Source organism: Podarcis cretensis (genome assembly GCF_951804945.1).
Source record: "Podarcis cretensis genome assembly, chromosome: 17".
NCBI classification, from domain to species: domain Eukaryota; kingdom Metazoa; phylum Chordata; class Lepidosauria; order Squamata; family Lacertidae; genus Podarcis; species Podarcis cretensis.
In genome coordinates, this window is record NC_137187.1 from 31,522,859 (window position 1) to 31,535,915 (window position 13,057).

At 46.7% G+C, this 13,057-nt stretch overlaps 1 long non-coding RNA gene across 1 annotated transcript in view; it reads right to left on the reverse strand.

The window, feature by feature from the left end:
* Positions 1-338: 338 nt before the first annotated feature.
* LOC307206578 overlaps positions 339-13,057 on the reverse strand; it is a 29,417-nt gene continuing 16,698 nt past the window's right edge. The window contains exons 2-3 of the long non-coding RNA XR_013834374.1: positions 9,222-9,287; positions 339-499 (exon numbers count right to left, since the gene is read on the reverse strand). This is a non-coding gene — a long non-coding RNA (uncharacterized lncRNA). The remainder of the gene's footprint in view (positions 500-9,221; positions 9,288-13,057) is intronic.

Below are 13,057 nucleotides of genomic sequence, written 5' to 3' on the forward strand. Positions count from 1 at the left end.
CAGTGATTAGGCATTAATGAGCTGCAGCGCAGTGTCTGAGCGCACCGGTGTGAATAATGTAAGAACTGTGTGTTCAGCTAAGTCACTGTGGGCGAGGTCACCAGTTCTTGGGTCACAAAGCTCACTTAACTGAATCCCACACAATGGCATGGCCTCCAGCAGTTTCATCTGCTCCTTTGTTGAGCCTCTGATATCAGCGCAGATTATTAACCTTATACGCCGCAAGTTTGTTTAGTGCCATTACTTTCCCAATTCTAACCGGAATTACGCTCAGCACATTTTAAAAACGGGAGCACTGCTAAAATCTAGAATGCTCAGGTATCTCTCACTTGCCTGTGTCCGTTTTGCAGCTGCAGCTTGATCTGGCAGCCGATGTCGTCAAACCTCCTCTTGTATCAAGATCACACAGGGAGAAACACAGTCCATGTAACCCACTTTTGCAGAGCAGTTTTTCAAAGTAACAGGCTGTGGTGGATCCCATCGATGCCGTCATTAAACACTTTAAAAAGAAACAAATAACAATTGGTGACCTGCAGTTTCTGTGGCAGATGGAAGCTCTTCATAAGCACCTGCTCCAATTTGTCTACTCCCACTCTAGCAGAGGGCTTGCCCCATTCCTAGTACTACACCCATGTGCTTTATTTCTTTTTGGCTACTGTTTCTTTTGACTATTTTATATATTTGTCTTTAACCATTTTTAGCAATAGTTTTTATGTTTTTATGCTGTGGTCTAAACCACTGAACCTAGGGCCTGCTGATCAGAAGGTCTGTGGTTTGAATCCCCACGACGGGGTGAACTCCCGTTGTTCAGTCCCTGCTCCTGCCAACCTAGCAGTTCGAAAGTACGTCAAAGTGCAGGTAGATTAATAGGTACCGCTCTGGCGGGAAGGTAAACGGTGTTTCCGTGCGCTGCTCTGGTTTCGCCAGAAGCGGCTTAGTCATGCTGGCCACATGACCTAGAAAAACTGTCTGTGGACAAACACCGGCTCCCTCAGCCAACAAAGAGAGATGAGCATCCCAACCCCAGTGTCGTTCGCGACTGGACCTATCTGTCAGGGGTCCTTTACCTTTACCTGCCCCTTAGATGTTTCCTTAACAGTCACATATAAATGCTGTTAAATAAATACACAAGGAAACCTCCTTGTGGTAATAAAAGTGCCAGAGCACTTGCAAAGCTAAGGAGGGTCTAATATGGTTTCAAATCCGATGGGGGACCACGTGTTGAGATTCCTGCATTGCAGGGGTTGGACTAGATGACCCTTGGGCACCTTCCAACTCTACGATTCTATGATAGAGATGTAGAACACATGGTTCTCATTCCTCCAGTGTATTTACTGTGCTTCAGAAATAGCACAGCTGACAGGAAGCTCCACAACATCAGTCAAGATAGCGACGCCAAGTCTCACCTTGAGTTTAAACAATACAGTGCAGCCCTTATCTGTTTAGGAGCTCAACCCCCAATCCAGGAATGGGGAAACCTGTGTGGCCCTCCAGATGTTGTTCAACTCCAACAAGCATGGTCAGTGGTCAGGGATGACGGAAGATTGAAGTCCGACAAAGAAAGCACCCAAAGTCAATGCCCATGAATTAGAATTTAGTGTGAACATCATGTCCCACACTTTATTTTGTGTGGATCCCCAGATCAGACTGAAAATGTGTGCTGTTAAGGACTCAGAAAGATGCTCTGAAATATGAGGGTCTGTTTTGAACTGTAACCCCCACAGCCTTTGAGCGGGATATCAGGAGGGGGGGACGGACCCAGACTTCTGCCCTCTTGGACTGGCCAAATACAATTTTGATGCTTGTAGCCGAAAATCCACATCTTTCCCACTAATTAAGATAGATTTTACCCCATCTGGACATTCTCTTGCTCAAGCTTTATTGAAATGAGGTGTTGTTGTGAGGCGTACATATCCCGTTCAAAACGACACAAAGACTTGGCTGCCTGAGGTGACTGGGCCACCACCACCACCTCCCCAATTCATATAGATGTCTGTGTGGAGAGAGATGCGGGAGGAAGGGAGAGGAAGAACAGCAGCGCTTGGCTCTCCTCCTGTTGGCTGCACTTTGCTCACACACCTTGGTTTATTTAATACTTAGCTTTCCAGAGTGCTTCCAAGTGCTCAGAGCACTTCACGTACCCTGGGCTAGATCCAAAGAGGCCCTAGCAAGAGTCAAGGTGCTTCTGCCTGCCTGGGGAGGGGTAACGTGACCTGCTATTTCCATTTGCAGCTCCCGCGCATCACCTCTCACAACATTCCCCTGAGTCCCCTGGGGCAGCACAGGGAGCTAGCTGTAGCATGGAGGAGGGAGCTGGGTAAAGTCCCATTCCGCAAGTGGAGTTATGTTCACTGTTTGCTGGATCAAAGCCGTCCCCTTGCTGCAATCCTTACAACAGTTTTGGAAGGAAGGTGGGCGTTATTATCAGCACATTGCACAAGGGAAGATGTGGCTAAGTGGGGCTTGCATAATTCAGGGCAAAGGTGAGGCTCAAATGGGGGGCTTCATTGATCCATAACTGAGTCACTCCCTCCCCACCGCCACACACAATTCTACACCAGCTCACTATTTAGATATTATTTGTTTAGTTGCTGCCTTTGTAGATGCCCTTCCAGGCAAAGAAGTTTACACTAACAATGTACAATTCAAGTCTTAAAAAATAAATCTAAGTTCCAATATGCCAAAAGTCTAACCAAACAGCAGAAAGCCTAAGCCAATCAAACGGAACGACAGCATAAGCCAAGTAACAAAGCTTTGAAAATCTAATTGCTGAGGGAACGGTGAAAAAGAGGGGAGAGTGTGTGTCTGCTGAATCTCCAGTGGAACAGAGCTTTAAGGAACAGAAAAAGACTAAAGCCACAATCTATGGTACCCAGAAAAAAGGACTTGGTTGGCAGATCTTAAGGCCTGCTGAGGCTCATACAAGATAAGATGCTTCCTGAAATAGGCAAGACTGGGCTTTAAAGATGAAGGCCAAAACCTTGAATTGAACGCAGGAGGAGCCTGGCAGCCAATAAAGATGTTTCAAAATAGTGGTTGTGTGTTTACAATGCCTTCAGCCCTTTAGCAGACAGGTTCTGAACCAGCTGAAGCTTCTGAACTGTCTTCAAGAGCAGTCACAGCAGAATCTCTAAGCCATGGAAGTCATCAATACAAGAATGACCATAGATGCCTCAGGGGAAGCCTTCCACAGGTTGCAGGCTACATCAGTCCCAGTATAGACAATGGTCAGGGGCAATGGAGCTGTGGTCCAACAACATCTGGAGGGCTATATCGCACTGACTGTATCAGAGCTAGAACCTAACCTAGCAACAGGAACAACTGGACTATTATCCAATGGTGATGGAAAGAACTCCAGACCACAGTGGTTACATGAGCATCTTGGAACTATGCTGAGCCCAGAAGTGCTTCCCAATTGTGAACATGATCCCTAAAGGACAAATGCAAAGCCATGAACCCTGAATAGCTCAGTTGGTTACAGCATGGTCTGATAATGCCAAGGTTGCAGGTTCAATTCCCATATTCCTGCATTGCAGGGGGTTGGACTAGATGATCCTCAAGGTCCCATCCAAATCTACAATTCTATGATTCTATGAAGAGAAGATTATTTCCGCAACCAACCTGTTTACTGAGCCTACCACCACCATCTCTGTATTGACTCTTGTCTGGGTTGAACTATTTATTCATCCTCATCTGGACCACCACTGACCAAGTACTCATTAAGGGTGGCAAAAGCCCCACCTCAACATGATGAAAAGGAGAAATAGAGCTGAGTGACATCAGCATTTTGATGCTACTGGACTCCAAATCTCTGAACAACTTCACCCAGTAGTACAATGTAGATGTTAAAAAGCCTGGGAGATTATTTCGTCTTTTTTGTGGTAAACCACTTTGAGATTTTCTCTACAGTCAAGCAATATAATATATCTCACAAAATAAATAAATAGAATCCCATGGAATCCTATGGAGGAACAAGAGTTTCTTAGACGCAACATCCAGAATACAGTGGTACCTGGAGTTAAGTACTTAATTCATTCCAGAGGTCCGTTCTTAACCTGAAACTGTTCTTAACCTGAAGCACCACTTTAGCTGGTTGGGCCTCCCGCTGCCGCCGCGTGCCTGAGCACGATTTCTGTTCTCATCCTGAAACAAAGTTCTTAACCCGAGGTAATATTTCTGGGTTAGTGGAGTCTGTAACCTGAAGCATATGTAACCTGAAGCGTATGTAATTCAAGGTACCACTGTATGTATGTCCGGAAGCAATGGAACAATCACAATACATGATCTCCAGACACTCAACAATACTCTCTTGCTAGTTCCTGAGCCCTCAACTTGCACTGGCAACTCTTGAAAGTGACCAGGTGTGATGGCCTGGGAATCCGATTCAGAGGCGGAACCGGAGGAACCCCAGCCTGCACAAGAGTCCCCGCCTCCAGGGCCGGCTGAGCTGGGGCGGGGCCTTGGATCTGAAGCACCTGCACCTGTGCCGGATCCTCAGGAGCAGGCACCAGGTGATTCCACTCTAGCTCCGGAGGTGATTAAGGACACAGTGCCTACAGGTGCGCCTCTCCCGGCCCTGCCAGAGGAAGGTGAGTCTCCCCCTGGGTCCAGTAACTCCCCAGCTTCTCCTGAACTGCAGAGGCTTAGGGCAGAGGCGGAGGGAACTAGTTTCTCCCAGGAGGAGTGCTCACCTTAAGGCCAGGAGAGGCAAGTCTCCTGGGGGCCAGGTCCGCCCCTGGCCTCAGAGAAGATAAAGGCCAGTCAGCCCGGTCCCAGGTTGTGGGAGCAACGTCGTTGAGTACCTGCTCCTGCCCGGACCCAGACCTGACCCTCCAGTGTTCCTGTCCCCGCCCGGCTTCCTGCTTCAGACCTCGCCCCGCTCCTTGTGAACTGTTTCCAGGCTAGTGACCCAGGACCGAACTTTGACTACGCCAATGGTAACCTTCCCCCGGGACCAGCACACCAGGACCCGCCCAGAAGAATTCAAGAAAAGTGCTGTGTTAATACTTTAAGAGAGCACAGAACTTCTTTGTTCCATGTGACTAACTGGACTGTTGCAGAGAAACAAGAGACATAAATAAGTCTTCCTTCAAATCTTGCTCACTTCTTTCTGACAACAGATACAGCTATCTTCCCAAGCATGTATTACTTTCAACTTTTGATTCAACTTTTGAAAGGTCGGCTTCAGCTCCTCCTGAGGCATCTAATCATAGCCTGCATTTTTAATCAAAGCTTATATTTTAAAATTCCTGTATATTAAAATGAGCTTAAAGATTTTCAAATGTTAAATGCCAGGCAGAAGACCAGCTGCCTAAGAACCTTGGCAAGATGTTTATCCTCCTGGACAAGGGGGCCCCCTGATTTATAGCAGAAAACAATTCTCAAAGTCGTAAAAAGGGAATTACAGGCTGAGAGCCAAGATTACACTGACCCTACATATTACAGAAGATAAAAAAAGCAGAGAAAAACATAATTAAGAGTGGGTAAATAGTAAAATAAAACCATGTGCCTCCCATTAAACTTGAGCCATATTTTCCTAAGGTTAAAAGGCCAAGAGCATCTGGCTGGCAGAAAGGGAGGGAGTATTTTGGGAAGTCTTTTTCTAAAGTTGTTTCTTTCTTAAACTGAGATCCTTTTAAGATTTCTTTTCCTTTTAAAAGGTTATTTATGTTATGTATTAAATATATTGGCTTAAATGTAATTATGCAAAGGAATTAGAAGCTAAGAAATGTTAAATCCTTATGCTAGATTCTTATTTCATATAGTTGGAAGAGACCACAGGGGCCATCAGCCCAGCCCCCCCTGCCAAGCAGGAAACATCATTAGAGCACACATATGGTTGTCAGGCCTTTGTTTAAAGACCTCCAAAAGAAGGAGATCTTTCAATGATGATGTGAACTCAAGATCCTTGACATCTGTTTAAGATAAAAATTTAAGATTAACCATCTGTTTTGGAGGGCAATAGGGCAAGGAGGGTAAGAGGTGAGCTGGTAATTAAGGTTCCTTGTTGAGACAAATGTAAGATATATGACTACTTATTTGTCATTTATAGGTAGAAGAATATATAGCTTTTTGTTTCCCATAAAAGGCAAAAAGGAAATGGGTGTATCTTTTGTGATTGGTTCTAGCAAACAGCCAATAGGAATTTCAATCAGACTGATTGGACAGAGGCAGCCACAGGAAGAGCAAGGGGGCTGGATTAAGGAAATATAAGTGCTGGCCATAACGGCAGGAGGCCAGGCCAGAGCTTGGTAACCATATACCACTGTGCCTCTCATTTATTTGTCTGACAAATAAATTATTATTTTAATTTCTCTATTGCTGCGTTGAATATTTCATTCCAGCTAAGCGTTAACCACAAGCAGGGTGCTACACTCCCACATTCAAACCTTTTGCAAAAAAATGGGATATATTTATGATTCCTGGTTCCTAGTTCCTTACTTGCATGAAAGGTCAAAACACAGTTCAACCAGAAAAGATTGGAAGTTTATATGTCCAGGAAGCAACTTCAGCAATGTACAGGGTTTTACCCTCTTAGCAAAATGTTCCATACACCTGAACTCTTGTTTTCACAACACAAAATGCAATACACTGCTAGCTATTCCTGCCGTAGGGAGTATTTCTGAGCTAAGGCATCAACAATCTTCTATTATCTGATTGGGTAAATTTCTACAAATAAACACCCACATTTTTGCAAGATGATACGTGGGTTAGTAACCTGTAGGTGGAGAAATGATTGAAACTTGGACAAAGGCTCAGCTGTGTCTTTATTTTTCCCCCCTCCAGCTTTTTACTTTACAGTTTGAGGGCACAACACATATTCACTACAGTACCATGAATTACACCTCCATTTAGGATTATTAGAGCAACATTGGACACTGATGAATGTAAGATACTTTCAATTTTATTCAGGTATCAGGAAATAAACTGTGCTCTGCAAGTCAGAACACACAATTTCTTTGGCTCACAATTGCTCAGTCAATGGAAGAAACTATAGGTTTCTGGGGAGTGGGGGGGGGGTGAGGTGCCTCCCTCTGCTTACACTGTGTGACAATAATCATGGAAACTTTCCTTGGGAATGACAACTAATATGTTGAGCTATCCTTATTCATCATTGCAACAGCCTTTGAAATGTCCTGAACCTCTCCCAGGACTGGGCTCAAAATTGGGGCAATTTGCAGCTCAAAATGTGCTGCTTGTATGCAAATGTTTACTCAAACGTTTTAAAGTTAAAACTGTGTGCTCATATCTCCCTTCCCTGATCCCTTTCCCTTCATCTTTAAGCAGTTCTCCCTGCTGAAAAGTTTTCTGCGTCTTTCCTTTCTTTAGGCTCAACACACTTTCCAAGTGTTGCCCACATTTTCCTGTCTGTGTCTGCTGCTCTCCATTTTGGTTTTTCCCGCTTCCACCATGGCTGCTCTCTTTCCCTTCTTGACATCCCTCTTCTTCTTTTTGTCTGCCTCTGTTCATCTTTCTCACAGCTCTCCTCTGTGCTCCTTGCTGCTGTCTCTCGCTTTCCCCTGTCTCCTTGGTTTCTTTTCAGTCACCTTCGCTGGAATGTTGGCAGCAACCTTTCTCTCCCCCAGCCCACCCCACCCTCCCATGCCTGAAAACAAAGAAACTAAATAAATTAAATATCTCAAAAAGCCTGTTGGCTGGCGAATTCTGCTTCTGAAGGCTCTGCATTCTGAAAGTCTTTCTTCTCCCTGTAGTCAGTGAATAGTTATGCTCTCTAGCCACCCCACCCCTCCAGACCTTGTGAGTGATGGATTACACTGCAGTAAAGGCTGGGAGCACTGCAGAAAGAAAAGGCTGGAGAGGGGAGGAGCAGAAGAAAAGACTGTCAGCATCAGGGTGGGAAGGAGAGGGATGAATGTGTGTGTGTGTGTGCGCGCGCGTGCATGAGCGCATGTGTGCAGACGGCGCCATTCTATCTTTGGCTGGGTAGATGGAACTAGGCATTGTGACAGGGAGCCAAAAGACAGGCTCTTGCCACTGACTGCTGTATCTAAAGCAAAGGTGCAGCGAACAGAAGCACACAGGAAGAAAAGAACAGCAGCAAGAGCACTTTTGCCAGAGAGGCACATCTCAGAACATAGGATACGGCTTGGAATGCAGAACTACTGTGTTTCCTTTGTGGTATGACCCATGCTCCACAACTGCACACTTCTTTGCACCAGCTAATGCAAAACAGCCTGTGCTGGTGATGTGAAAATGTGCAAAGAGTTGAGATGTGTGCAATAAGGATATGTGACAATATGACCTTCAGGTCAGAACTGGCAATGCTGGCTGAGTGGGGTGCAGCTTAAATGCTCCAGGAATGGTGCAGTGGGAAGGTCTAACGGTACTGGGAACACTGTGTGAGCCAGAACAAGAAGATACCATCCCTGACCGGCTAGCTCCAAGACATGCAGTGAAACTTTTGGAATTAGGTGCCTCAGAACATGTGCATCATAGCAAAGTGAAAAAGCAGGGAGCACTCTATGGTGCATTTTGGAATATTTTAAAATTTGAAAAAAATCTATTTGAAAAAAAAATAGATTGTTTGCACAAAGGACTCTCTTCAATTCTGTGTCCCATGCTTCATTTTATCTTCCCTCTCTCCCTCTATTTCTGCTCTGAATTCCATTTATTCTTCTCACCATCCCCCACAGCTTCCCCCTCATCTCGATTCCTTTTTGCCTCTTTTAAAAGCTGTCACTTCCTTTCCTTTCCTTCCATGCTTCTTCCTATTCCATCATCATTAGGAATCCTCTCTCTCTCTCCCATTGTCTCCTCCAGCCCCTCATTTGTTTCACCTATGCTGTTTCTCCATTCTCACATTTAGTGCAGGAAAACCAAGTGCATTCTAAGCAATCTTTCATTGTGATCAGTTCTGATTCAGGCAGGCAATAGTAACGAGGACTTGTAACTGACTGTGGCAGCCTTTTTTCTCATTCTCAGATAGGGTACTTCCCAAAAGGAGGAAGCAAGCAATGCGGATGGGAGGAAAGAAAGTGGAGGAGGGGAAAGGGAGTGTTTGCTGTTTGTGCAATCAGCTTTCAGGAAGAGTCCCCACCCTGCAACTGCTACCCTCACTATCTCCTCCTCCCCTGCTGCTACTGAAGCCTCCCTTGCAAGCTTGGCTTAGGTTCCCTTCCCGCCATTCCCTTCTTTCCCCATCTGCATCCTTCCTCCTAGCATCACAATGTATCAGAGGCAGCTGCCATCTACACACTGACCTACTTCTCCCTTCAAAGCATATCCTCCTCCTCCTCCTCCTCCTCTGCTTCCAGCAATTGCAGTGTCTGAAATAGAAAGAAGGTGGGGAGAGAGCAATTATCGGTTCATATCCTCAGTAAGCACAACATTCACCCTTTATGTAAGGCTACCCCACAGAGGAAATGGGTTATCAGGAGAGACCTTCCCCCACATTGCTTTTGAACATATGTGGTTATATTTACAGCCAGTACAGAACTATATGGTTAAAGGATGAAGCTGGAGAAAAAATTGAGGGAAAGGATAACTTTCCCACAATGAGACCAATCACTTCACCACTTTTACTATTTCAAAGCACAGGCACACAGGGTGTTGTAAGAACAAGGATATAAATAGAGGCTTTTAAAATTGGTTAATAAAGGCATACAGATTGCAGGGCAAATGGTGAAACATTCTTGAAAGGCACACGTTTTTCATGCCAACACAGGACACTCAAATGAAAATTCAGATCTGGCCAGCCCTGCTATTTGCTGAAGGATGTCTGGCAATCTGGCAGGAGTGAGATTTAAGAAAGGATGGAATGCAGGAAGAGTAGAGTGAATTAGCCATGGATAGACAGAGGTAGAAAGAAAAAGAACAGCACAATGGCTCTACACTTCATATAACAGACATAATTTCTGCAGACACAGTTTCACAGGTCTTTTACACAGACAGCATATACAGCACAGTTAACATTTCACGCTATAGTAGATAACAAAACTGCATTTTTAAAAAGACACTAATGCTTGGGTTGAGCCATAGCTATGCAAGGGGAGGGGCTAGCCAGGTTTTTTTGCCCTGTGACACCTCCAGAGGGGCACCACTGAGGCTCCCAACCTGTGTGGGTGTGTATGCAAATGTGCCTGGGGGTGTGTGCCAAACTGGGTCTTTGAGCTGGGTGATATAACGCTTAGTTTTGCCCCTGGCTTGGGAGCCCCATTCCAATCTCAAGATATTGGCATGTGTACATAGATGTTTAAAAATGCAGGTATACTACACACACTTGGTTTTTGCTGCAAGGAGTACCTGCAGCAGTTATGTCTGACACGTGGAGTCCAGAGCCACAAAGGAGAACAAAAGTGGGAAGGAGAACAGTCAAGACCAAGAAGAGGAAGATGGGATAATTACCAATGCATTCCTTCCACCTTGTTACTACTACACCTGAAAAATACATTTTCTTGCATTAACTAAGACGCGCACAGTTCCAAACAAAGAAGTGCAGTTTTGGCCTCAGACTGGTACAGGGTAAAAGGCTTAAGCTTTATTTTCCCATGATATTCTGCCTCCTGTTTGATATGGCACGCATAAACAGAAACAACACCAATGGCCTTCCTGCCCTTCCCTATTTTTCTCTCTTCTCTGGGTCTTCTCCTCAGGATGTGAGATGAGGTTTTACATTTCAGACTTGGTCCCATTGAGGCTTTTGGTCAGACTTCACTTCTCCTAATCCAATCAGCCCTTAAAAGCTATGGACAAACTTCAGGGGAGCACCTTCTGATATTTGTAGATGCCATTTTTGGATTGTTCCCATTTGTTCTCCATTAGTGGATACTATCTAATCTTAAATATTGATCAAATGACTTCAGAACAAAAGTGTACCTCCGTGTTTTGTTTGTGGCGACAAACCCATTTTTAATGAATGAATGAATGACTGAATGAATCTTTTGCTCTATTAGCATTCATTGGTTCTACAAACTGCTTTCCAGCCTGGATCTCACTCATCTAACAATTGTATGAAGGAAGCCATCAATAGCCCCATTTTGCAGTGAGAGTAACATACACAATCATTTCAATCGTGGCCAGGCAGTAACCACCACATAACGGAGCAGAGAACTATTAACACTGCCTTATAAAGTGATAGGTGAGGACTACATGACCCATGTGGTCCCTTCCAGTTCTATGGCTCTTCAGTTCTAGGTTTCTATGAATATGGCGGGACATGGGTGGCGCTGTGCCACAGAGCCTAGAACTTGCCGATTGGAAGGTTGGCGGTTCAAATCCCCGCGACACAGTGAGCTCCCATTGCTCGGTCCCTGCTCCTGCCAACCTAGCAGTTCAAAAGCACGTCAAAGTGCAAGTAGATAAATAGGTACTGCTCCGGTGGGAAGGTAAACGGCGTTTCCGTGCTCTGCTCTGGTTCACCAGAAGTGGCTTAGTCATGCTGGCCACATGACCCAGAAGCTGTACGCCGGCTCCCTCGGCCAATAAAATGAGATGAGCGCCGCAACCCCAGGGTCGGTCATGACTGGACCTAATGGCCAGGGGTCCCTTTACTATGAATATGGCAGGTGGTGCTTCCCTCCCATTGCTCCACCTCCATCCTCAGGCAAAGCTTTGCACACCAACTTAAAGGCGGCAGCCTCAGAAGGCATAATGGAAGGGTCAGTAAAAGAGATGGGGTTGCAACACTGCTCCAGACCTCCCAGCCTCCTTATGGAGATTCTGCGGCATGCCGGATCTTGGTGGTTCACAGGAGCGAATGTCAGAGTAGGACCTGGGAGAAAACAGGATTCAAATCCTCCCCAGCCAGCCATGAAGCTCCCTGGGTGAGCTTGGCTCAGTCACTGTCTCAGCCAGCCTAGCCTACCTCACATGGTTTTTGTGGGGATAAAATGGGGAGATGGAGAACCCTGCTTGCCACCTTGAGCTCCTTGCTAGATTATAAATGTGACAATTAAAATTCTAATTAATTAATGTGCGCCAACTTAATCTGGGAGAGCAAGCTCCGCTGAGATTTACTTAGACGTGTAGGGCTGCGGTGTTAGGAAGGGAATAAAAGTAATCGATTTTGGTCCAGCTGCACCCCTTTCTCCACTTCCCCTTGGTTCAATCCCGCAAGCAGAAGCGACGGCCGCAGCATCCTTTGGATAGGAAGGGACGGCCCCGGGGAAGGAGAAGCGTTCAGGCGCGTTCCTGTCCTTCTGAGGAGGTGGAGTCGCGGCCGCCGCCGCCCCTTTGCTGCTGCTGCTGCTTTCTGCTTCTGCTTCGGCCGGTTCTAGCCGGCTTGCACCAGAAGATGGCAAGGCGGCGCCGCAAAGCTGCAAAAGTCGCTGCCTGTGCTCCTCCAGCTGGCGCGCGAGGAAGGCAGGAAAGGGGAGGAGGCGGCGGCGCGCAAGCGGCTGCAGGCCCCGCGAACGCGCGCGCCACGTCCCCCACCCACCTCCCTGGGACGCAGAGCGCTCCCCCCCCCCCATTCTTCCCACTGATCGCCCCAGGAAAGAGGTCTTGCTGCGTTCTTGGACTCTTCGGCGGCCTGGCGCGAGGGAAGCATCTTGCCAGCCAACGCCCAGGTTTCCCAGGCTGGGCCTGGGTGCAGTCTTGGAAGAAGGCGCTCCGCTCGTCTTCCAGCCCCAGAAAGGCAGCGGACGCGCTTCTCACGCGCTTGGCTGAAATACGCATGCAGGCAGAGCCATCCACAAACACACACACACACGCGCGCGCGCGCAAATGGGGAGGGAAGCTGCAGCCTCGTAAGAGGCGAATGTGCTGCTGCAGGACATCTCCTTAGTAAGCAGGCAACAGACTCCGTGTGCCACGTGCAAAAAGCCGCTGCAAAGAACGGAGCTGCGGCGCGCTCCCCACGTCTGGTTTTCTGATCTGGCATCCGTTCAGGGCTAGTGTGCGTACTTCTCCTTGCGCCAGGTCCTCTGGAAATCGATACTCGGAGGACTAGCTCTCCAAAGGCCCTTGAATAAATGATCAGGGTCCGGCTTGCTGCTAAGGCAGGCAGAATACCAGGATCGGCGTCGGTGACACTAAAACAGTCCACTTTAGGAAGCTGAGTGCTGTACCGTTTTCTCTCTGCTGCAGTTTTTGCCTC